The sequence below is a fragment of the Dermacentor andersoni genome, chromosome 5 (assembly GCF_023375885.2).
Source record: "Dermacentor andersoni chromosome 5, qqDerAnde1_hic_scaffold, whole genome shotgun sequence".
NCBI lineage: Eukaryota > Metazoa > Arthropoda > Arachnida > Ixodida > Ixodidae > Dermacentor > Dermacentor andersoni.
In genome coordinates this window covers 81,608,323-81,631,263 of record NC_092818.1, presented here as the reverse complement: position 1 = coordinate 81,631,263, position 22,941 = coordinate 81,608,323, and the positions used below count along the sequence as shown (strand labels likewise).

General features: G+C 45.3%; 1 long non-coding RNA gene across 1 annotated transcript in view; it reads right to left on the bottom strand.

The window, feature by feature from the left end:
• Positions 1–2,688: 2,688 nt before the first annotated feature.
• LOC140218486 (uncharacterized) overlaps positions 2,689–22,941 on the bottom strand; it is an 876,148-nt gene continuing 855,895 nt past the window's right edge. Inside the window, exons 4-5 of the long non-coding RNA XR_011894759.1 lie at positions 5,045–5,140; positions 2,689–3,494 (exon numbers count right to left, since the gene is read on the bottom strand). This is a non-coding gene — a long non-coding RNA (uncharacterized lncRNA). The remainder of the gene's footprint in view (positions 3,495–5,044; positions 5,141–22,941) is intronic.

The following is a 22,941-nucleotide window of genomic DNA, read 5'->3' as shown; positions in this document are numbered from 1 at the left end:
AGGAACAAGGTATACGGGCCCTCGGAGTCATCTGTAATCTATTTGTATCCGTCGCTATATTCGTAGGCTATATACGGTACCGCGTGTCGGTGCTCTCAAGCACGAGACCTAGCTGCGTGCGCACGGTAATTTTGGCTAAGTGCGCACGCTATGCCAACTAATGGTGGTGGTGGTGGTGGTAAACATTTATTTCGCTTATTTACTGAGTTGAGCAGCGGAAGCTCGTGCTTGTCCTGTCAGTGTTTAAATGCTCTGCAAGCCTCTCCGAGTGCACATTCGCTGGTTGACCCGACGCCGGAAGCATCCCTTGTCAATACTCACCACCTCCCACCAAGACTGTATCTTTTCAAGGACTGCATCGCGCCATAAGAGCATTCTGCCACCAAGATTCTCTCCCGCCAGTATTCCCAGATCACCTCCGTGGGTCTCACCTGACCTTTTGGCTAGACTTCAGATCCATGGGATTATAGGGAAGTTGTCTGTTTCATCTCTAGAGACGCCCCATTCGGTTAGGCCGTCTTCATTTATTGAATGGCTCCGAGGCAGTGCATGGGTTTCGCAGAGGAAAGGAGACGGTGCTTGGATTCAGGCGGCGCCGTTTCGGAGCTGATTTGATCCTCCCATGCGCGTGCTGCTGGCGTCCCCTGAGCTGGTGGCAGTGATGCTGCCAGGCATTCATTGGTCTCAAGCAACAACTTACGCAGTTTCGCATTTATGCAGAGTACGACGGTACTTGGCCCGTGTGTGCCGATGGTTCTGTAACGCCATATGCCTCCACTGAAGCTTTTTCGTCATCTCGCGAACGATCATCTTTCGACGGTTTAAACGAGGTTATATGTGTACACCGACTGCCCCATAATTTGTTGCAAAGCGGGAGGCGATTCAATTTCTCTCTGAGGAGCTCCTTCGTACAGAGGCACTATTCTGCGATGCTAAGCCGGCTACTGAAACCATTTATTGCGCCAAGATGCGAAACCCGTATTATACCTTACCTCTAGAAATCACAGAGCTTCTCGACTTTGCGAAAATATTTGGTTACAATATCACCTTCCAGTGGATACATGCGCATGGGGGCCTGACCGGGAATAAACAAGCAAACCCTGTTGCAAAACCTCTTAAAATAATGCCTCTGAAGTACGTACTGAGTTGTCGCGAACAGGAACGAATATCGTGCTCCGTTACGCAAAACGAGAACGAGGTAAAAGCGGGAGCCAACGTTTAGACAAGTGGACTTGTTATGAAAACATACAAGTCCCCTTGTCGAAATGTTGGTTCCCGCTTTTACCTCGTTCTAGTTTTGCTCGTCGCTTTGAATTTCCATCTCCCGCCTTCCCTGTGTTTTCCCTGCTTCGTTGCGTCTTACGCAACTTTACATTTAGGCACTAGATCCAACTGCAGCTCCAAGACACGGGCGATTGCATCAGCTGGACCCAGAAAAGAAGTTTCCGCACGCCTCACAAGCTTAAACGAAACCAAACGAATACGCATGGTCCACCGGATTCGGATTGGTATCGCATTCACCAGGCGTTATACACGTAGGCTGCAAGGACGCTATTTGAGTTTCGTTCACTTCGTGGATCTGTGAACTGGCATGGCATATGGGACCAAGTGCGAAACTATAAATTAAGTGTTTACGCGTTTATGACAGAGAACGAGACAATCTGTACATCTTCATGTTCAGGTCGAATGACCAAATAAGTACAAATTGCACCGACACACTACTGTGACACCTTCGAAAACCAGAGGAGGAATTATTACTTTGCTATGTAGGCTCCAGCAATAGTGCGCTTCTTCGACTGCGCTGCGTGATGTTGCGTGCGGCAAACTCTCGGCATACCGGACATCGAGCAGGAAATATGGAATACATGACCTGACAGCGCTTAGCGTGATCCATGTTTGTTTTCCGTGCGCTGTTCAAGTACACACTTGCCCAAATTTTCATTCATTCGCCTTCTCACGAGACGAGAAACGATGAATCCACCTACCGTTATAGTAAATAATCTGTTCTACAAAATTATATCACAAGACTGGGAAGGCGTTATTTGAGTTTCGTTCACTTTCGTGGATGTGTGACCTGGCATGACACATGGAACCATGTGCGAAACTATAGATTAAGGGTGTGTTTAGCGCATTTATGACATACAACGCGAGAGTCTGTACACCTTGATGTTCAGGTCGAATGACCAAATAAGTTTCTAAAGGGAAGGATCATCCGACTCCACGAGGTTTCGACAAACTAACGGCTTAGAAAATTGTAAAGTACACTTTGTTGTCAATGCTAGCCACCTTAATCGCGCAGGTCGCGTTGTGAGGATCGCCCTAATTGTTGCCAGCACCGATAGTAACAGGAGCAGCACGTCAACGTTACTTTTCTTAACCACGCACTTTCTACTTAACCATATACCTAACCATCCAAGTATAAAACTTCTTTACGAACATTAAGTTTAGAATGCGGCACATTTTCTGTAACACAGGTGGCTTTACAGGGTCAAAATTTAACAGAACAGTGCCTAACTTAACACACAACGTATGCAGTGTTGTGATGATATTTAACTTCAATCATTATACGTAAAATACCTTCGTCAATACAAGCAGAGAAAAACAAATAAGATAGGATATCAGTTTAATATTTGAAGATTTCTGCTGACAACAGAATATGGGAGCTCATTTTTCTTAGTATGTGTACACATGACCCTTTTCCTAACGACAACGTAGTTTAACATTGAAGGAAGTGTCATATAAAAGTTTTTTCAAATACGTTGGGACGGCGTCGGGACATAGCAAGATGACTCATGAAGTCATTGCGCACAGAGGATTCCCAACGTACAGTATTCGGCGCCTGCATTGCAATTACAGCATATCTACCAAGTGAATTGAAGCACTTCAAACTGCCAAGCTGATGCTGCAAAACAAGTGAATACATTCTAATAAATGTGTGAAACCTCTTACAAAACGTACACCAAATACTGCGTCAGCAGCTATTCGTCGCCTCACACACCCACTTCTGACTCACTTTTGCTAACTGGGCCAGAACTGCTTGGCATATTTTGTCCATGTTGTGATAAGGGTTCCACATCAGTTCTCCGGCTTCCCAGTACTGAAGCCAGTTTCCATTTTAGCTCCTCTCTCGCCGCCCAGCGCATGTCACGTGTTTTATTTTACAGTGAAGCTGTTCAGGGGAGCTTCGCAGCCGCTCTCGTGTGGTGAAGGCCTGTGTGCAGCGGAATGCTCGGTATCAGCCAGCAACGCAACCCACGCCAGAGTCTCGAAGTTTTGCTCCGAAACCTGACTATCGCAAAAGTTGCCTCGTGCATACTTTGCTAGAATTGGCAACCACATCCCAGCCAGTATCTCGACTTCCTTGCAGGTTTTTCTTACCCTTATTCCATAATTCTTGTTTCTAACGTCACGTTTCCTAGGCTTCACTTTGGAGTATGACCTGGAGTTTGTAAGGCGGCGGCGGTGGAAACTGACGACGTGGCCAGCGACGCCGCCTGTGTGGAAAACCCGAAGCAACCGTTAGTTGTCCAAACGTATTAATTATAGTTTGTTCTCAACTCTCGACTATTGTCATGAGGGATCGACCGTATGAGCGTAAGCGGGGCGTCGGCTATGAATCATCACTAAGCAGCTAGCAGCTAGATGGACCCCTAGTAGTTAGAACTCACAGCTTCGTTGTCTGTGATGTAGAGATTAGATGTAGAGATTGGCATACGTGTGTAAAGGAACTCCTTTATCGCGACAGCAATTATACGAAAGGCTCAGAGCGCATGTCGGCGCCACCGACGCCGTCATGCTTCACCGCTATCAACGGCGCATGCGCGGCACGTGCCAGAGAGTTTATAGGGTTTCCAGAGACGCGCTGTGGCTCTTGGCTACAAAGATGCTGAAGCGAAGTGGACGCACCATCACTGCTGCGCTCACTCGCTCGAGTTTGTGGAGAAAGGGCAGCGTTTTGCCTTCTGTGTCTGGCATGAGCATAGTGCGCAAGCACTAGCGTTCTTGTTTGGCTGCTCTGTGTATTGCACTGGTTTCAGCCGAACCGGCAGCCAACGTCAAGCTAATGTTATCTAACTGGGCGCTGACCAATGCCGACGGTTTCCAGTCGGTCTCGCCTCGTAAAACATCCGGATGCCGCGTGCCTGCAGTGGTACTGGCAACGTTCCTTATCACGGCCGGTGTTGTGAGACGCCTGGTAGCTGCCTAGACGTTGTTCCTTCCAACCAGCGCGAGTTTCCTTGACTAATGCGCCGCGCCCCGTCGCACTCACACATACAACACCGTCCGAGGAGTCCACGCGCAGCGTTTAATCTTGCTATCGCTGTCAATGCTTCGGCACCGTTCGGGAAGAACTGCTAAATATTCTCCCTTCGTGAATTTTCTTATTCACTGTTCGCCTTGGGCTTACGAAAAATAAAGCCTTGCTGTACAACAATGCGTCTAGTGTTGTGATATGTTTTGCCAATAAATTTCATATTGAAGCTGACGTGAAATTATATGATCAGGTTGACTCCTAAAGGCTCCAGCCAACAATGCCCCCCCCCCCCCCCCCCCATTTCTCATCATAGCGAGTAAAGAAAGTTGTTTTCTTGGAAGTACAATATCGTCAACTAAAAATTCACCTTCTTTCCACCTCAGAAATGCGCGCCAGGTTCCCGCGTATTCTGCAGCATATTTTCTCAGGAATACTTTCTTTTCTAGCCCCCTTTCTCGTACAATGTATACTCATGCAGGCCACGCTCCGAAACTATACGCACAAGGCGCTCTAATATTAGGATATGCGTGAGCAGCGCTGCTTCGTTAGAGCGCGCAGTTTCACAGAAGGCCGCATTCTCTTATGCAAAAAGGTGAGGCGTGCAGACAGGACGCAAGAGAAGTGGACAACACGAACGCCGGCGTTCGTGTTGTCCACTTCTCTTGTGTCCTGTCTGCACGCCTCAACCTTTTTGCATAATGAATCCTTACCAACTAGCTCAGCTTTCTGTCGTTCTATGCATTCTGTTGTCTATGTTGTAAAACGAAGAAGCCCGGCATCATCACTTACGTGGTCTGTCCGAGACAAAACGAGGTCCGGCGCCGTTTGCTCCCACGACCACTGGTAAGGAACGGTTCAGTGTAACGAAAGGTCTGGTGTCGCCGTCTGCAAACATAGAAATTTGCCACTACTGTTAGCATTACACGTTTCGATGGTCACCCGGCGGTATCCCTCGTTCTACAATGAGGATTCTTTTGTCGCTTCAAGTAGCTTCGGACAAAAAACAAAAAACAAAACAGGTTATTCGAAGAGTGGGAATGCCCTTCTCGGGAAATTACTGTTTGGAGCTCGTCCTCACATGCCTTGCTGAAAGTATGCATCCCAAAGTCCGCACGTCTGAGGTATGGGCGATTTTGCAGTAGCATGCAAAAATCGCGCTTACGGAGCAGCTTGAATTATTTCAACCTCGGTAAGGGCAAATGAAAAGACAGCAAAGTACCCGAAGTTTCAACGATGTGCTGAACCGTTCAGTTGCATTTTCTTGTCGGTTTTCAAGCTTGAATGTCCCGATGCATCTTGGAAGCTTATCTTCCCTCACTTTTATTTATTTATTTGTGATACCCTCAAGGTACATAATTGTACATTGCAGAGGGGAGGGGCGAGAATACATTCGAAGAGTAAAAAATGCAGGATTAGTTCAAGGAATTTCCAAGGAACAAGAGCAAAATGAAAGAACGTAGTAATGCATTCATAACAAATAACAAGAGACTTACATAACATAAGAATACAGAAAGAATACACTTTAGCAAGCAGACAATGTTCACGAATAAGTTCACCATTTGCCACCATACATTATTTTATGTTGATTAGTGCATTCTTAAAGCGAGTGGGGTCACTGATGCTTGCTAATGATGTAGGTAGATTATTCAAGTCGACTGAAGTCCTAGGAAGGAATGATTGTGAGCACGCGACGGTGTTATGACGGGGTACGTTAACTTTATGTAAGTGGTCACGACGAGCCGAATAATAAGGCGCATGTTGGATCCAAAGAGGGCGAAGAGATGCGTTGTGGTAGTAGATTTTATGAAGAAGGGAAATGCGTGATTCTTTTCTGCGAAGAGATAATAATGAAATTTGAAGGGTACTCTTCATTAATGTAACACTAGCAGTGCGATGGTAGTTAGCTAAGATGAAACGAACCGAGCGATTTTGCACCGATTCAATTTCGTTAATTAATGTGATCTGATGAGGACCCCAAATGGATGAGGCATATTCTAATTGGGGGCGGACGTATGTCGTGTACAAGAGCCATTTTAATGAAATTGGCGCAAGCGAAAAATTTCTCTTCAAGTATCCTAAGGAGCGGTTAGCTTTAGATATTACATACTGTACATGCTGCTTTCAAGAAAGATCGCTAGTTGTATGAATGCCAAGATAACGGTAGCATGTAACGGATTGAAGGGGGCAGTCATTAAGGGCGTAGGTAGGGCAAGTTGTGTTAGAACGAGAAATCCGCATAGATTTGCATTTATTAATGTTGAGTTCCATGCACCAAGTGAGGCACCAGTTAGATATGTTATTTAAATCGGATTGAAGGGTAGCTATATCAGATGCATTAGTCACTTTTCGATATATAACGCAGTCGTCAGCGAATAAACAAATTTGTGAGGAAATGTTATCAGGTAACTCGTTAATATATATTAAAAATAGAAGAGGACCAAGAACAGACCCTTGTGGAACACCGGATTCAAATGGAGCCGCGTGAGATGTGGAGTCATTAGTTACAACAAATTGGGAACAAGAAGAAAGGAACGAATGGATCCAGCTGAGTACTCCCGGGTCAATGTTGAGTGCGCTTAGTTTGTGTAGTAGCAGTACATATTTCACCTTGTCAAAAGCTTTAGAAAAATCCAGAAATATGCAATGAGTCAAAAAACCGCTATCAAGATATACATGTAAGTCATTAGTGAAAGTTACCAGTGGAGTCTCACAGGAAAAAAAATTTGCGAAAGCCATGTTGACTGTTAGAGAAAAAATTATTTTCTTCAAGAAAGTTGACGAGGTTAGAAAATATGATGTGCTCCATAATTTTGCATGGTACTGAGGTAATCGATATGGGCCTGTAGTTAAAAGGATCTTGAGTTTCGCCAGATTTGTGCATAGGAGTAATCTTTGCTGTTTTCCAGTCATGAGGCAAGGATGAAGACAGTTACGATTGTGAAAAAATGCTCTCTAAGATGATAGAGGAATACTCACTAGTATTTTTTAGAAATTTAGCCGTGATTTCGTCTATTCCACAAGAAGACGTAAGTTTAAGAGTGTCTATTATTTTTTTTATGCCAGTAGAGTTAAAAATTACGGGATCCATAGAAAAAAAATTGCAGCATGGTAGCCTTGGAAGGTCGTTATCACGTGCTGAAGGAGTAAAAGCTTTTATAAATACATTATTTAAAATCGTAGCGCAGTGCTGCCGAGGTATAGGCTGTTAAGAATGGCCGTACGGGGTGGCAACGTGCCAGCTTTCAGCCCGCTGCACGTGTTCCAAGCCCACCAGTCGGGGCGCCCTTCCGAGAACTGCGGACGGCCGGCAGCCACGTGGCGCGCGATCAACTCAGGAAATTGGTACTTGGCCGAGCCACCCGGGACAAAGCAGTTCTACGAAGCCCTCTGACGTCGGCACTGAAAGCTGGGCGGTACCGAGAACTGCGGATGACCGGCAGCCACGTGGCGCGCGGTCAGCTCAGGAATGTGGTACTTCGCCGCGCCACCCGAGACGGAGCACAGTTCTACGAAGCCCTCGGTCGTCGATTCCGGAGCCTTTGTGTGTATGGGCTCGAACGTGTGTGCCTTTGTGTGTGTGAGCCATAGTGCGGAGCGGCGGCGAGTTTGCAATGCTTGGACGAACCTTCCCGACCATTCCTGCTCCGACACACCTCATCCTCCAAAAAGGCGGGTCATCTTGAATGACGTCGAACTATGACGTCGAGCAAGGGCTTATAAGCAGCGTTTGCCGGCTGCTAGTGTGTGCTCGTGTCGTGCTCGTTGTCGGGAGCTGAGTGCTCTGTCATACTAGAAATGTACTAGTGAGCTGTGTGCTCGTAAACTGTTTGCTGTATGTTAGTTTTGCGGGCTCCATATGGGAGTCGCGCTAGTCTGCCAATGTATCCTGCTTAAACTGTTAATATGTAAATAAATCCTGTTCACCGAGTTCCTGTCTACGACCTTCATCTCCTTCAAATGGTGGCAGCGGCGAGATAGTCCGACGACTCCTACATCTGGTCGACAGCGGTAGGATCGTCCGACGAATCTAATAACTGAATGGCAGCGGAGGGATCGGCCTGCGGCTCGTAAATCGGCCTACGACTCGGGAGACAGCAACGGCAGCTGACGGACGTTGGCACATGGTGACCGACCGGCATCCTGATCAAGTTGGAGGCGACTTGAGATTGACCACCTCTTGCAACTGACTGGATACGGCGGGGAAGGACTGGTGATATGGTGCTGCTTCAGTGGGTAAGCGTTTGGTTTTGGCTGTAAGATTTACCAGGCTTCAATTTCACTGTGTTTTTGGATTTGATTCGCTGGGATCTTTTACTTGTATTTTGATTTGCGTGGGTATCGCAACAAGTATTGTGTGACAGCAGAGCCAAAGCTTAAAGTAGCGACCATGGTCCTAATGTGTTTGACGAGAGCTGACCTGTTGTGGTTGTGTGAGGAGATCGAGGTAAACGTAGATGAGGACTTGAAGGAATCAGAGATTCGTAAAACCTTTCTAGAAAGTAACAATGATTTGAAATTCATAGAACAAATGGGCAAACGAATTCTAAGTAAAAGACAGGAACCACTGGTGCGTGAGCGTCGTGAACGTAAGAGTGAGCGTAAGCGTGAAGAACGCGAGAATGAACGGAAGCGTGAGCTTCAAGAACTTACTCTTAAGTGTGAGCGTCACGAACGTGAGAATGAACGCGAACGTGAGTATCAGGAACGTAAGCGTGAGCGGGAGCAAAAGTATGAGAGAAAGAAGGCAGCACTGATCAAAGAGATACAGTATTGTGATCAGTTATTGGCACAGAGACAACAGCGGCTTGAGAAATCTGTAGGCTGGACGCAGTGAAAGTGGCAGGAAGTAAATAGCAGATTTTGTTCAAAAGCCGAGGAAAGTAGTAGTACCTGTGAGAGTAGCAGCACGTTCACAAGTGAATTCGAAGTGCTAGCAGCTAACGATGCCTTAGTGGCAACAGAGGCCGTTAAAGGCCAGAGTGAGAGCGACGAGGTGCTGTGCCAACAGAGGACTGTAGAGACAGCCAGGCCAGCTGCGAACAAATTGGCACAGTTACCGCGCGTGTGCGTCGCATCTCATGGTAGCGAGGTCGTTGGCGAGGTACAGAATACTACGGACTTGACAGACGCGAGCACCCATGTCGAGTCAGATCTGCGTGCAGAAGTGAAGTGCGAACTGGACGATGCAGTTGAGAATAGTTCTCGGGGTGGCGAGCTCCGTAGCTCACGAGAGAACAACTGCATTGGTCAGGGATCGGTGCGGCTCTCCGCCAGTCTAGATAGCCTAGATAGGGATGATTCAGTTGTTAATCATTCGGACTGTGCGCGTGAGACAGCGATCGATACCGACGGGCTGTGTGCAGATGCACAGCGTGAGCTGGGCAATGTAGTAGAGGGCAGTTCGCAAGAGTGCGAGTTGTCTAACTCGAGTAAAGCCTGCTGCATTGTTCCAGAGTCGGTTGAGCTGTCCGCCAGTCGAGGCAAAGTGAGAGTAGATTTAAATGTAAATCACTCAGACTGTGCGGGTAAGAGACCGATCCGGGCCGACGAAATGTGTACCGGCCAGCACGAGGCACGAGAAGGCGACATGAAAGTGAGTGCGAAGAGAAAGCGCCGTAAAAAGAAGCGCTGTAAAGACCGAAAGACGGTAACTAATGTAGCGCCGCCAAAGATGGCGAGAGACCCAAGAGGGCAGGGCGCGAGGAAAAAGGTGCGGTCGTCACTGACGATGTTGACGCATCGAAAACGTTTGAGCCACCGGTCAAAGGGGGACCGAGAAGCTTGTTCTGCACGGACGCGGACAAAGGGCACGGGGCAGTCAAATTCCTCGTCGTTCCGTCGTTCTCTTCGAAGCTCAGCGTGCAGTACAAAGAAGCGCAAGGTGGCAAGACGAGACCAGGTGGGGAGTAGCGACGCGGTCAGTCGAGGTCATGTTGAAAGCGGGGCGCGAGGACGCAAATTGGCAGGAGACCGTAACGTCTTGGGGGAGCTGATAGTGAGTCAGCCCTTTTGTTGTTCCTCCGTAGCCAGAGTAGCTTTTCAACCGCGACCACCTCGGGTCCGGCTGAAAGTATGAGTCAGTCGTAAGCAATCGGGAACGGGAAGCCAAGAGAGCTTCCGTAGAAGTGAAACGTGTTTTGTTTTATTTTTGAGAATTTGCAAATTTTCGCGATTTGAGACTAGGATTTCTTTCAATATGTAAGGTATGAGCTCTGTTTATGTTTTGTTTGAGAAGCTCGAGATTTGAAAGACGCGTTTAAAGTAAACCTGTAGTCTCGCGAGGTGTTCAATAATAAGTATATAGGCTTTCTTTTTTTGTGTATGCGTGAGTAACCTGAAGGTCAAGGTTATCGTTGAGAGGCCTATCGTAACGCGCGTGTGTTTTATTTAACCTTCTTTCTTTTTAAGTGTTTTTTGAATTTTAAGGTTAAGCGCGTAGATTTTCAGTAAGTGCGTGATTTGCACTGAGAAGAGCTCTTAGGTCCATTAACGCGTGTCCTGTGCGGACGGAAGGAAGCAGAACGTTGATGACTGGGTTGCTCGTGTGTGTCGAAGGCAGCCGTATTCTGACTTCTCTAGTACGCGTGCGAAGAGCTAGTTAGTAAAAGACACATTTGTTCGAAGGTTCCTCTGTGATGCGTAAGTTACGCAAGTGTGGTTGTTGGTTTAAGGAATGTGTCCTGTGTGGATTAAAGGAACAAATGTGAGTCAGCATGATAAAAACTTTGTATGATGCAAGCACGTGTTCGGAATAGGGACCTCAAACTTAGCGCGTCTGTGATGACGTACCTGTGGAGTTGGCCAGACGGTTCAGTGGCAGCAGTACATGAGATAAGTACGCCACTGTGATAGGGTAGGAACAGGCTGTTCGCGAAGTTATGCTGCTGAAGTTATGATTGAGTATTGGTGTTTGAAAGGCTTCGGTTTAATTCTGCGTAAACCTTTACTCTTGTGCAGCGCGACGGTCGGGTTTGGTCGAACTCAGGAGGAACGTGAACGCTCGCTTTGGCGGCACGAAATTTTGGGGCAAAATTTGGGATTCCCAGTTGAGTGACTTGCATGGAAATTGTGATAGGAGGCCTGGTGGGTTAGCAGCTAATTCCGGGCGTTTGAACACTGAGCGGTACTGTGTTGCCGGGTCGACTCTTCTGTGCCAGTTGTTGTAAGATGGTTGAAGGCATTCCGAGTACGCAGGGATTGCAGAGAGCAAAGCCGTCATCTTGCTCGCCAGCCATTCTCTTCCTGCCCAGCGGTTGCCAGCACTGGCCAGGCGAGATTTTCCGGGCCATGGAGGAGCTGTTAGGAATGGCCGTACGGGGTGGCAACGTGCCAGCTTTCAGCCCGCTGCACGTGTTCCAAGCCCACCAGTCGGGGCGCCCTTCCGAGAACTGCGGATGGCCGGCAGCCACGTGGCGCGCGATCAACTCCGGAAATTGGTACTTGGCCGAGCCACCCGGGACAAAGCAGTTCTACGAAGCCCTCTGACGTCGGCACTGAAAGCTGGGCGGTACCGAGAACTGCGGATGACCGGCAGCCACGTGGCGCGCGGTCAGCTCAGGAATGTGGTACTCCGCCGCGCCACCCGAGACGGAGCACAGTTCTACGAAGCCCTCGGTCGTCGACTCCGGAGCCTTTGTGTGTATGGGCTCGAACGTGTGTGCCTTTGTGTGTGTGAGCCATAGTGCGGAGCGGCGGCGAGTTTGCAATGCTTGGACGAACCTTCCCGACCATTCCTGCTCCGACACACCTCATCCTCCAAAAAGGCGGGTCATCTTGAATGACGTCGAACTATGACGTCGAGCAAGGGCTTATAAGCAGCGTTTGCCGGCTGCTAGTGGGTGCTCGTGTCGTGCTCGTTGTCGGGAGCTGAGTGCTCTGTCATACTAGAAATGTACTAGTGAGCTGTGTGCTCGTAAACTGTTTGCTGTATGTTAGTTTTGCGGGCTCCATATGGGAGTCGCGCTAGTCTGCCAATGTATCCTGCTTAAACTGTTAATATGTAAATAAATCCTGTTCACCGAGTTCCTGTCTACGACCTTCATCTCCTTCAAATGGTGGCAGCGGCGAGATAGTCCGACGACTCCTACATCTGGTCGACAGCGGTAGGATCGTCCGACGAATCTAATAAGGCCCACCGGAAGACGTGCTAAGTGATATGATTTTTGATGCACTAGGCCTTACTACATTCCAGAAGCTTCTTGGATTATTTATGAGCATGTTCGGAAGGGTATTATTGAAAAAAGAAAATTTTGTATTCTTTATCGCAGATGAGTAGGCCGAGGCAGCTTCTTAAACTTGACAGAGCAAAAGTGTAGGCCATCATAATGAATTTGCTACGATAGCAGTAAATTCATGGCTTGAATAAACAGCGTCGTTAATTTGTTTTCGAATATTGCATGCACGTTAAGTTGCACCTCTCCTCTGGAGAATTTTTTTTCTTGCACAGAAACCAATAAACATTGACTATGTTGCGGACTTTGTATCCTTACTGCATCTGTACTAACATTTGCTTTGAAAGGTAATTAACTCTATAGCTAGTAATTTAAGTATAGTGGCACAGTGACAACGTACCCTCCTGCACCGTCATGTAAAACTCGTGCAACAATGCGAAAAGCAGGCAAACAGCCTGTTGTTCTTGTGGAGATAGAACAGTAGAAAGCGACACGTTGAAAAAAAAATTAAATCAGAACTGTGCAGTGAAGTCAGCCAGTACAAGCAGTTCCTGCACATTCACAGCTGATCAAGTGTGTAGAAACATTCATGCCTTACATGTTTCTAATAAGGTACTAATACATTTTTGATCACATATCATCATCATCATAATCATCAGCCTGGTCGCAGCCACTGCAAGGCAAAGGCCTCTCCCATACTTCTCCAACTACCCCGGTCATGTATTAACCGTGGCCATGTTGTCCCTGCAAAATTCTTAATCTCATCCGCCCACCTAACTTTCTGCCACCCCCTGCTACGCTTCCCTTCCCTTGGAATCCAGTCCGTAACCTTTAATGACCATCGGTTATCTTCCCTCCTAATTACATGACCTGCCCATGCCCATTTCTTTTTCTTGATTTCAACTAAGATGTCATTAACTCACGTTTGTTCCCTCACCCAATCTGCTGTTTTCTTATACATTAACGCTACACCCATCATTCTTCTTTCCATAGCTCGTTGCGCCGTCCTCAATTTGAGTAGAACCCTTTTCGTAAGCCTCCAGGTTTCTGCCCCGTACATGAGTACTGCTAAGACACAGCTGTTATACACTTTTATCTTGAGGGATAATGGCAACCTGCTGTTCATGATCTGAGAATGCCTGTCAAACGCAACCCAGCCCATTCTTATTCTTCTGATTATTTCAGTATCATGATCTGGATCCGCGGTCACTACCTGTCCTAAGTAGATGTATTCCCTTACCACTTCCAGTGCCTCGCTACCTATCGTAAACTACTGTTTTCTTCCGAGACTGTTAAACATTACTTTACTTTTCTGCAGATTGATTTTTAGACCTACCCTTCTGCTTTGCCTCTCCAGGTCAGTGAGCATGCATTGCAATTGGTCCCCTGAGTTACTAAGCAAGACAATATCATGAGCGGATCGCAAGTTACTAAGGTATTCTCCATTAAATCTTATCCCCAATTCTTCCTATTCCAGGTCTCTGAATACCTCCTGTAAATACGCAGTGAATAGCATTGGAGAGATCGTATCTCCCTGCCTGACGCCTTTCTTTATTGGGATTTTGTTGCTTTCTTTATGAAGGACTACGGTGGTTGTGGAGCTGCTATAGATAATTTTCAGTATTTATAGATACGGCTCGTCTACACCTTGATTCCGTAATACCTCCATGACTGCTGAGGTTTAGACTGAATCAAACGTTTTCTCATAATCAATGAAAGCTATATATAAAGGTTGATTATATTCCGTACATTTCTCTATCACCTGATTGATAGTGTGAATATGGTATATTGTTGAGTAGCCTTTACGCAATGCTGCCCTGTCCTTTGGTTGACAGAAGTCTAAGGTGTTCCTGATTCTATTTGCGATTACCTTAGTAAATACTTTGTAGGCAACGGACAGTAAGCTGGTCGGTCTATAATTTTTCAAGTCTTTGGCGTCGCTTTTCTTATGGATTAGGGTTATGTTAGCGTTCTTCCAAGATTCCGGTACGCTTGAAGTCATGAGGCATTGCGAGTACAGGGTGGTCAGGTTTTCTAGAACAATCTCTCCACCATGCTTCAACAAATCACATATATCACATATATCAAACAAATCACATATATTAGTGTGTAACCCCATATAACGATATCCACTGTGATTACTCTTTATAAGTAATGAAATACCATGCTACTTGCAAGAACATATCACCCGAGGATTTTAGAACAGATTTCTGCATTTCAACTACACACAATATGTAGTTTATTCAATAAAGGACCACAAACTGGTCTTTTTTGCAAGGACAAACTTATTCAAAAATTTTACTTACATACAGGCAAAAAAAATCTATGGACAAAAATATTGTTCTTCGATTTATTCACGTGCCACTGCGGCTATAGCATTCTGCTGCTAACACGAGGCGAGGGGTTGATTTGCCAGCCATGGAAGTCACATTTCGATGGTAGTCATAGGTAAAAAAAAAGCTCTTGCAGTTAGATTTAGTTCATCACCTTTTATTTAACCCTTAAACTTCAATATAATATTGCATAGGGGGGAATGCTGGTTCTACAGATGTATAAATGTGAAGACATGAATGCTCATACTACGTCGCACACATAGCACAATGGAAACCTTTTACAAGAGTTGTCCTTTCTGGCAGATATGAGTGGGCCATAAGCAGCAGAAACTCTATTGCAGGGCATTGCGTAATACCACTTATGAAAGAATGAAGAGAGTCAAGAGGCTTTTCACAGCAGTACCTCATGTTACTCTAATAAAAGAAGCGATGAGCAAAAACATTCTTAGTAGAGCACTTAAGTTAAACGGTAACATTATGAAAGACAGAAAATTCCAGGTGAGACTTGGAGGCACATCTGGCCCACCCACACAACAACACAGACATACTACAAGAAATACTACAGCCTATGGTGTATTACAGTCCATGGGAAAGCTATCTTATACAGAAATCAAGAATGATGCAACAAGCCCTCGACAACACTGCAGGCTCTCTTGGCCAGTCTGGCCTTTCGCTTTCTGATAAGTGGGCTTACATCGACGTCGGAAAAAAGACTAGAATCAAGGACTACTCCAGATTGCACATTGTGCTCCCAATAGCTGGAGAAACATACCCGCAAGCAAACATCCACAAATCCTCAGCTAGTGTAAGACCATGACGGCAGAGCCAGCACGTGGGTGAAACAATTATGCCATGCCTGGACGCAAATTCTGCGCCTGATGAAAAGAATAATCTTGAAATCACGGGGCTGGACGAGTGGATACTATGGAAAATCGCAGATGCTGTGCTTGTGTTCATGGTATGGTACAGTATGAATTACCAGCAGCACACAAAAAAAGAGAACTCATCGAATGCAGGCATCGGGTAAAAACGGGTATTTCCAACTTTATAATGCTTGAAGACCTCTACGAGAAAGAGCAAACGAACAAGCACCCAGACAGAGTAGAGTGGCAGGCTGCAGCACAAATTCTTTGCCTCAAGAGCTCAGAACCTGGTCCCAAGATACTATGGCAGCTAGCATATGAAACGCAAAGACAACTACCCCTCCCTTCAGAAACAACCTCGCCAGCACTTGAACTTAAAACACAACAGACCCATACCGTGCAATATGGGGGCAAACAATTAGGCCAGGAGACTATATGCTACTGCCAAACACACAGAGGAGGTTGCTAACCATGAATATGCAAGCAAACATCAGGCACATATAGTACACTGATGTGGCAATAGCAGTTTAACAGTAGTATGACACTACATAAAATTAAACCCCATATAAGTGAGTACCATTCCAGGTCATCCTACACTTAGAAAAGCTGAACTGAAAGCAATCAAAGCAGCACTTGTAGTGCAGATTACACCCTGCACAACACCCTGCACACCTGCATGGATTCACCAGAAACTGCCTGGGCCTGCACATCACACGATATTATCAGGAAAATCAGGAGATTGACACGCGACTTGCAAGCACATGGCCAGAAACTAAATTACAGGATGCATAGCCATGCAGATATTCCAGGACACAAGCGGGCTTATAAGCCCGACATAAAACTGAAAACTGGACGAGTTGGTGTGTATTCATTATTAACTAAAGCGCTACAGATAGACAACGGACAGGAACGAAGCGCTCTGTGTGTTCAGTTCGTTCTTGTCCATCGTATTTCTGTTGCACTAAAGTTAATGAATTCATAAGGATGCACAGGAGAAGAATCATACCTCAGCCCAAGGGCCCGAGTTCACATCCAAATCCACGCGTGCGCACGCACGCAGACACAGACAGACAGACACAGACAGACAGACAGACAGACACAGACAGACAGACAGACAGACAGACAGACAGACAGACAGACAGACAGACAGACAGACACACACACACACACACACACACACACACACACACACACACACACACACACACGCACACGCGCGCGCGCGCGCGTGCACACACGCACGCACCATGGCGCACACACACACACACACACACACACACGCACGCGCACACACACGCACACACGCACGCACACATACACACACGCACGCACGCACACACACGCACACACTCACACACACGCACACACGCACACACACACACACACACACACACACACAAATGTTGCAAGAGTGCATAGCATGAAGCAGTATCAACAGGATGACACTAGAGATGGATGAGGACTAACTTTCAACTGAGGTTCATGTGTAAAAATGTGGCGAGTTATACAAATTACCAGAAAAAAACATGATGCACAGAACGAGAACAAGGTGAAAGCAGAAGCCAACGTTTCGACAAATGGATTTGTCTTCTTTAAGGTCCACTTGTGGAAACGTTGGCTCCTACTTTCACTTTGTTCTCGTTTTGCTCATCGTCTTGAATTTCCATCTCCCGCCTTCTCTGTGTTTTCCCCAGAAAAAAGAAAAACATCTTTGAAGGCTAGATAAAAATTGGTGCTTGATGCAGCCAAACGTAAATAAACATGCTACAGAAAGAAAATACAGAAAAATTCCAAGTGCAGGAAAAAAATCATTACAATTGCCAATCCTGCATGCCAGCACCTTTCAAGACACAGTGTTGTTATTCCAATAGACAGACTGACAGCTTGCTTATGCAAGCACATTCTTCCAGTTCCATGCCTTTGAAAAAAAAAAGAATTTCTTGGAAGGTAGCCACATGTACACTTGGTGATCACAATGTATTTCCCTCTGGACTTCTTTACATAAATGTATTTTCTCCCTTTCCAGCTTTTATGTTCGGTTTCATCAAGCACTATTTTTTTATCAGGTTTCATTGCTGTGCTACTTTCTGGTAACCTTTATAGATCACTGCGTTTTCACAATAAGCCTTTTAATTAGAAGTTAGCGAGCGTACCCTGTTCTTACTGCTTCACACTATACATTCTTGCTACATTGGCCAAATAAAAAATTTTATAAGGTACACAGAAGCATCATAAGGGCCATTAAAGTGACTTGTTGCAGTCTTTAAAAATTATGAATAGTCTGGCTGCAAATCGCACCAGAGAACACATGTGACGAACAAGAAAACCGAGATGATCTAACAACCAAAAGTTTAATGTACAGACCGAGTAAATGCTGGCTGACAAGCAGTAAACGGAACATGCACAAAAAGAAGAAGCGAAAATTCACGTGTGTTTCCTGACAGGAAATGTATCCATTTCTAACGGAGGCCGTGCTGACAAGATTCCCCGAGCATTTTTAGATCTACAGCTTCCGTAATTTCTCTAGGCAGCCCATCTGCACAGAATACGAGCTTGTTCCTCTGCAAAGCACGCTCAGATGTCAAGAGTGCATTATAGAGGAAGAAGCTAGCATTCTGTGGAGACGGCCTGCCTAGAGAAATTATGGATGCTGTAGATGAAAAGACACTGGGAGAATCTTGTCAGCATGGCCTCTGTTACACTTTCAGAGATGGATGCGTTTTCTGTTGGGATCTGCATGGACACACATCAGTTTTTGCTTCTGCTTTTTGTGTAACTTCGATTTATTGCTTGTCAACCAGCATTTATTTGGCATGTTCAATAAACTTTCATTTGTTAGTACGCCTCATGGCCGTCTTGGTCTCTAGCAGAAAGGTGGTCATTCTTTTTACAGTTAAGCTGTGTATGCCTAGGTAAAACACTCATGGTCCGATCCCAAAAACCCTAGTGTAGGGGTATGAGCCATTGTTTAGGGGGGTGTGAGCCATTGCATTCGTGTTGCATGATGGACGCATAAATTTTTTGTTGGGTAGACATAGAAATGCTTATGCATTTCAAACATACATTTATCTACGTATTATTACAGGGAAGGGACACAGAGGGGGACGGGCTTAAGACAAGATCATGATGTCATAATTATCTCGCAGCAAAGGTGTGGTGGGCCATTGGCTAGACCGATAGTGACATCGTTTCTCTCTAGCAGCAGAGCGCACGTGCAGCAGTCTCTCTCCGACTTCGCAATAGGTTCTAAAATGTGTCCCTGTATTTAATTAAATGAAATGTGCAGTCCCGGTGTGTCACTTGGTAACTACCATTAACTGCCACAGGTAACTACACACTAACTACCAGTAACTACAACTAACTACCACAGGTAATTACCACAGTGCATAACCGAGTCATAAATACTATAATTAACGCATTACAATACACAAATGCGTAACAGAATTCAGAAGGACTTTGATGGACCTGCTGGATTACCACAATGGGCCACTCATTGCACTTTCCATGATGGTGATCTTGCAAAGCGCGATGTGTGGCATTTCAAATAAACAATACGATAAACCCAAGCCAAACATGTGCATAACCTCATTAAGAAACACAGACATAACCAATAATATAGAAAGACTTGAATAAACCATCGGAATTAACCCAGTGATAAACAACGGGGCCGCGCATTTCAGCTTCGCTGGTTTACTATCTGTACAGGGTGCATGGGCAGTAATTATTTCTGTTATTGTTTGTTGAGTATTGTATAACATTGTGCCAGTAAAACACGTTGGGCTAGTTGGTGTATTGCATTGGCACTGCTTTTCTTGCCGGTTTTTTCTTAATGTTGTGCCCTTCTTCCTTTTGTAACTACATTTTTACTCCCCCTCGCATAATACTCCAACCTTGGAGCCTGCGAGGTATATAAATAAATCAGTACATGAGCACATGTCATACATTCATCTGCATACACCTCGCACCATTCCTTGTTGAACAAACGTCACTGTGTTGGTGTCTCGCAGCATGCATCTAAATCAACTGCCGTTTGCATTTCGGTATAGTTTGTGAACAGTGTAATGCATAAAGATTACATGACATTAAGGTTGTGACGTATGCGGTACATTAGCAAACCTTGCAAAAGATGACATGTTGGATTGTTGAAAATAAGAGAGGTTGTATATATTGCAGTTACTTTAACAGCATTTAATTGACCACTTGACAAAAACTTCACTTCGCCTAGATTCTAACACGTACACTGAATCTGCAGTTTTTTTTTTATTAATGTGGTCCTTATATACTGCATGGCCACTTTGTAGATTTGAAAACAAAGTTCAATGAATTCGTTTGTAGCAAGATAACAATATGTGTAGATCACTGCGATTGCAACACCAGAACTTAATACAAACATGCACACTATAGGATGCAGACAAATGCTCAGGACAAACTTCAGAATGTTTGCATCCTGATACTTATGAAAGTGAACAGTTTCATTTCATGGCTGTGTATGATAGGGAGAAAGAAAACTTAACTGTGTTTGTGGAACAAAAACGGATTGATAAGCTTAGAGATATAGTCATTGCTTAACACTTTCGAAATGAATAATTATAGCTTGCTGTCGACATTGAAGCAGCCTTTTGACAGCAAGAAAAGGAATTAGCTTTTCCAGCTCTGAACATTGAATTGCAGGAAATGCAAGCAGGCATAACATTCGGCCACTATAATCTATTTAGGAATACCAAATTGGTATAAACATTGAGACTTGCATTTGTACTTTCTCTGGCTGAGCAATCTAGTTTGAAATGACTCCCATAAGCATGTCGTAACAATGTTGGTCTAATACAGCTTAATGCATGACTAGCTTAAGAAATCTGGATGATTGCTATAACTTACAGTGAAGAAACTATAATATTTAATAACATTAACAATATAATAATATTTATTTCCATAAAACAGGCTAACCGTGAGCGGCGTGCGAGGCTGAGCAGAAAGCTGAAAAATTCTACGGCAAGTGCGCCTGCCGTGGGCCTACGATCCTGCATTATGAATAGCGCGTATTGATATGGTCTTGTTAGAAGTTCCGAGTGTACTATCAGCGCGAGACACAGGACAACAAAGTGGACGAGAAGCGTGTCTCTTAGAATGCTATGTTACAACGTACAGGTTTCTACAAAGTGACGGCAACTGCTCAAAACATTTGATACGTCGGCTTTTGCACCTTTAGAAATATTTAAAGTGGACTTCCATATATATTCACAGAGCAAGCACGGCGATGGACGAACCAGGCTAGCGCTACGGTTGAATTTCACAACACAATTTTCATTCCACATCCAGTAATCACACAGATCATTTGAGGCTTCGTTCAGGGGCACACGCGGGCTTTCGGGTTGGTGCTTCTTGTTGCGTTTGGCGCAAGAATATGGATAGGAACAGGCAACACTTATGCGCTATCACGGGCAATATATACGCATCATTTCTCCAGAAGCTGACGCCGAGCACGGGTAGCGCGAGGATCTTGTTGGGCTGACACGACGACTTCGTGGCAGCCGAATTCCGAATACTGTATATGCGGTGAGGGTAGCTATGCGAACTTGTCGATAGGTCATCTGGTAGATTGTTGTAGCGCAGGCAGAACGAAACGGTCATAGAAGGCAGATGAGAGAACACACAGCGCTAAACCACCTGCAAACAGTTTGCGTGCGCCATGTCGCACTGAACTTCTGAAACCGCCGCTGCGCACTCCAAGACAAATCTTAACTAACGTTTTTAAATCAGTAAACGTGCATATTATTTGTTCCTAATCAAGAAAAGTCAATAATATTATAATGTAAACGTTTTATTCATTACAATGAAAGAATTATGCAGCGTGTGCCACGAAACCTGGCAGTAAGCAACCCTGGGCGTCGCACCAGTCGCATTGTTGAAATCGCAATCATGTGAAATCGGCCCTCTAGAAATCGCATTGCGACGCGTGCGACTGCACCGATTTTCGTCGTTCCAGTCCCAGCATGTGAAACAGCCTTAAGATTCGCAAAACTGCAAGGCTTTAGCGTGACATAAGGGATATTTCCCTCCCATACCTTTCCATCTATATTGCAGTACTTCAAACGAGCAAAAAAAAAAAAAAAGCTAGTACATTCTCTTTTAGCGATGTCGATAGCTGCAGGACTATATATATCCTTCCAGGAAACACTTAGTCAGGGCTGCATTTACGCATATTTTTGTAGTCATTGAAAGGATTTCTTTCCCTTCTCTCTCTCTATTTGTGCTTTTTGTTCAACCAAAAGTACTGCGAAACACCGTCCAGCAGGAGATGAACTATGTAAAAAAAGTTGCGTTTGACAAGAAAAAAGGAAGAAAGAAAAGACAGAAAGAAAGGAACTGACGTTTACGGGAGTCATACGGGTTCCTTGTCCACAAAGAAGAGCAAAAGGTGAGAGCCGTGTCTTAAGTATGGACGAGACGGCGCGAACGGTCTTGCGCAAACGTCTGGTACAATTCCACGTGCCCGTTTCAGCGTAAGGGCAGTAGATCGGACATGACGAAATTCAGCGCTGGTTGTCGCAGATTCCCAGTGTATCCTTAGAGTCGTGTTTGCAGGAGGCTGAGCCAAGGCACTGGGCACTGCGGGCTCTTAGACCGTGTCGTGCTTGTGCCTCGTTAGTCGCTGTTTAAGAGCGCCGGATTCTACGATGTATCATGACTTTATTCGAATTGGCAAGACAAAGAAATGTATCGAATCAATATCAGTTAATGCTGAAATAGACAGCTTACCTATGCAAATGTACAAGTCATCGATGCATAATTTATTTACCTTTGTCTGTGCATAAGATAGCGATGTTGCCCCCACTTGTGGGATCTGTACAGACATGGCTCTCTCTTTCCTTAGTTTTTATGAGTGCTAGTGCACTTGTGCTGCGCTGCCATTTACTGTTTTCATTGTCGTGCTTCGAACACTTTGAAGCGTCCTTTTGTGACTTTTCGTTCTGAGGCCCCTTTTTCTCTACTGTCGCGGGTATCAATCAACCTCAAACTTCAACAATCTTCAAACCTCAGAAACGCAGCGGAAAAGGCATTTCGACTAATCTGATCTCCAGTGGTAGAACAAGGGATATCGCTAAACCCGAGGCAAGGGAAATATCTGTTACAGTTTTCTTGTGCTGACGCACTTCATTTCTGCTCTGGCCACAGCTTTTGCAACTGTTGCCCTGATGAAGGCAAGTACCCTTGTTAATCAAAACGTTGACTTGTCGCCACCATCAACCATCATGTGATGCCACCATCAACCTGTGAATCTCTGCTTGGTTTGGACTTCTACTAATATGTTACACATGCTG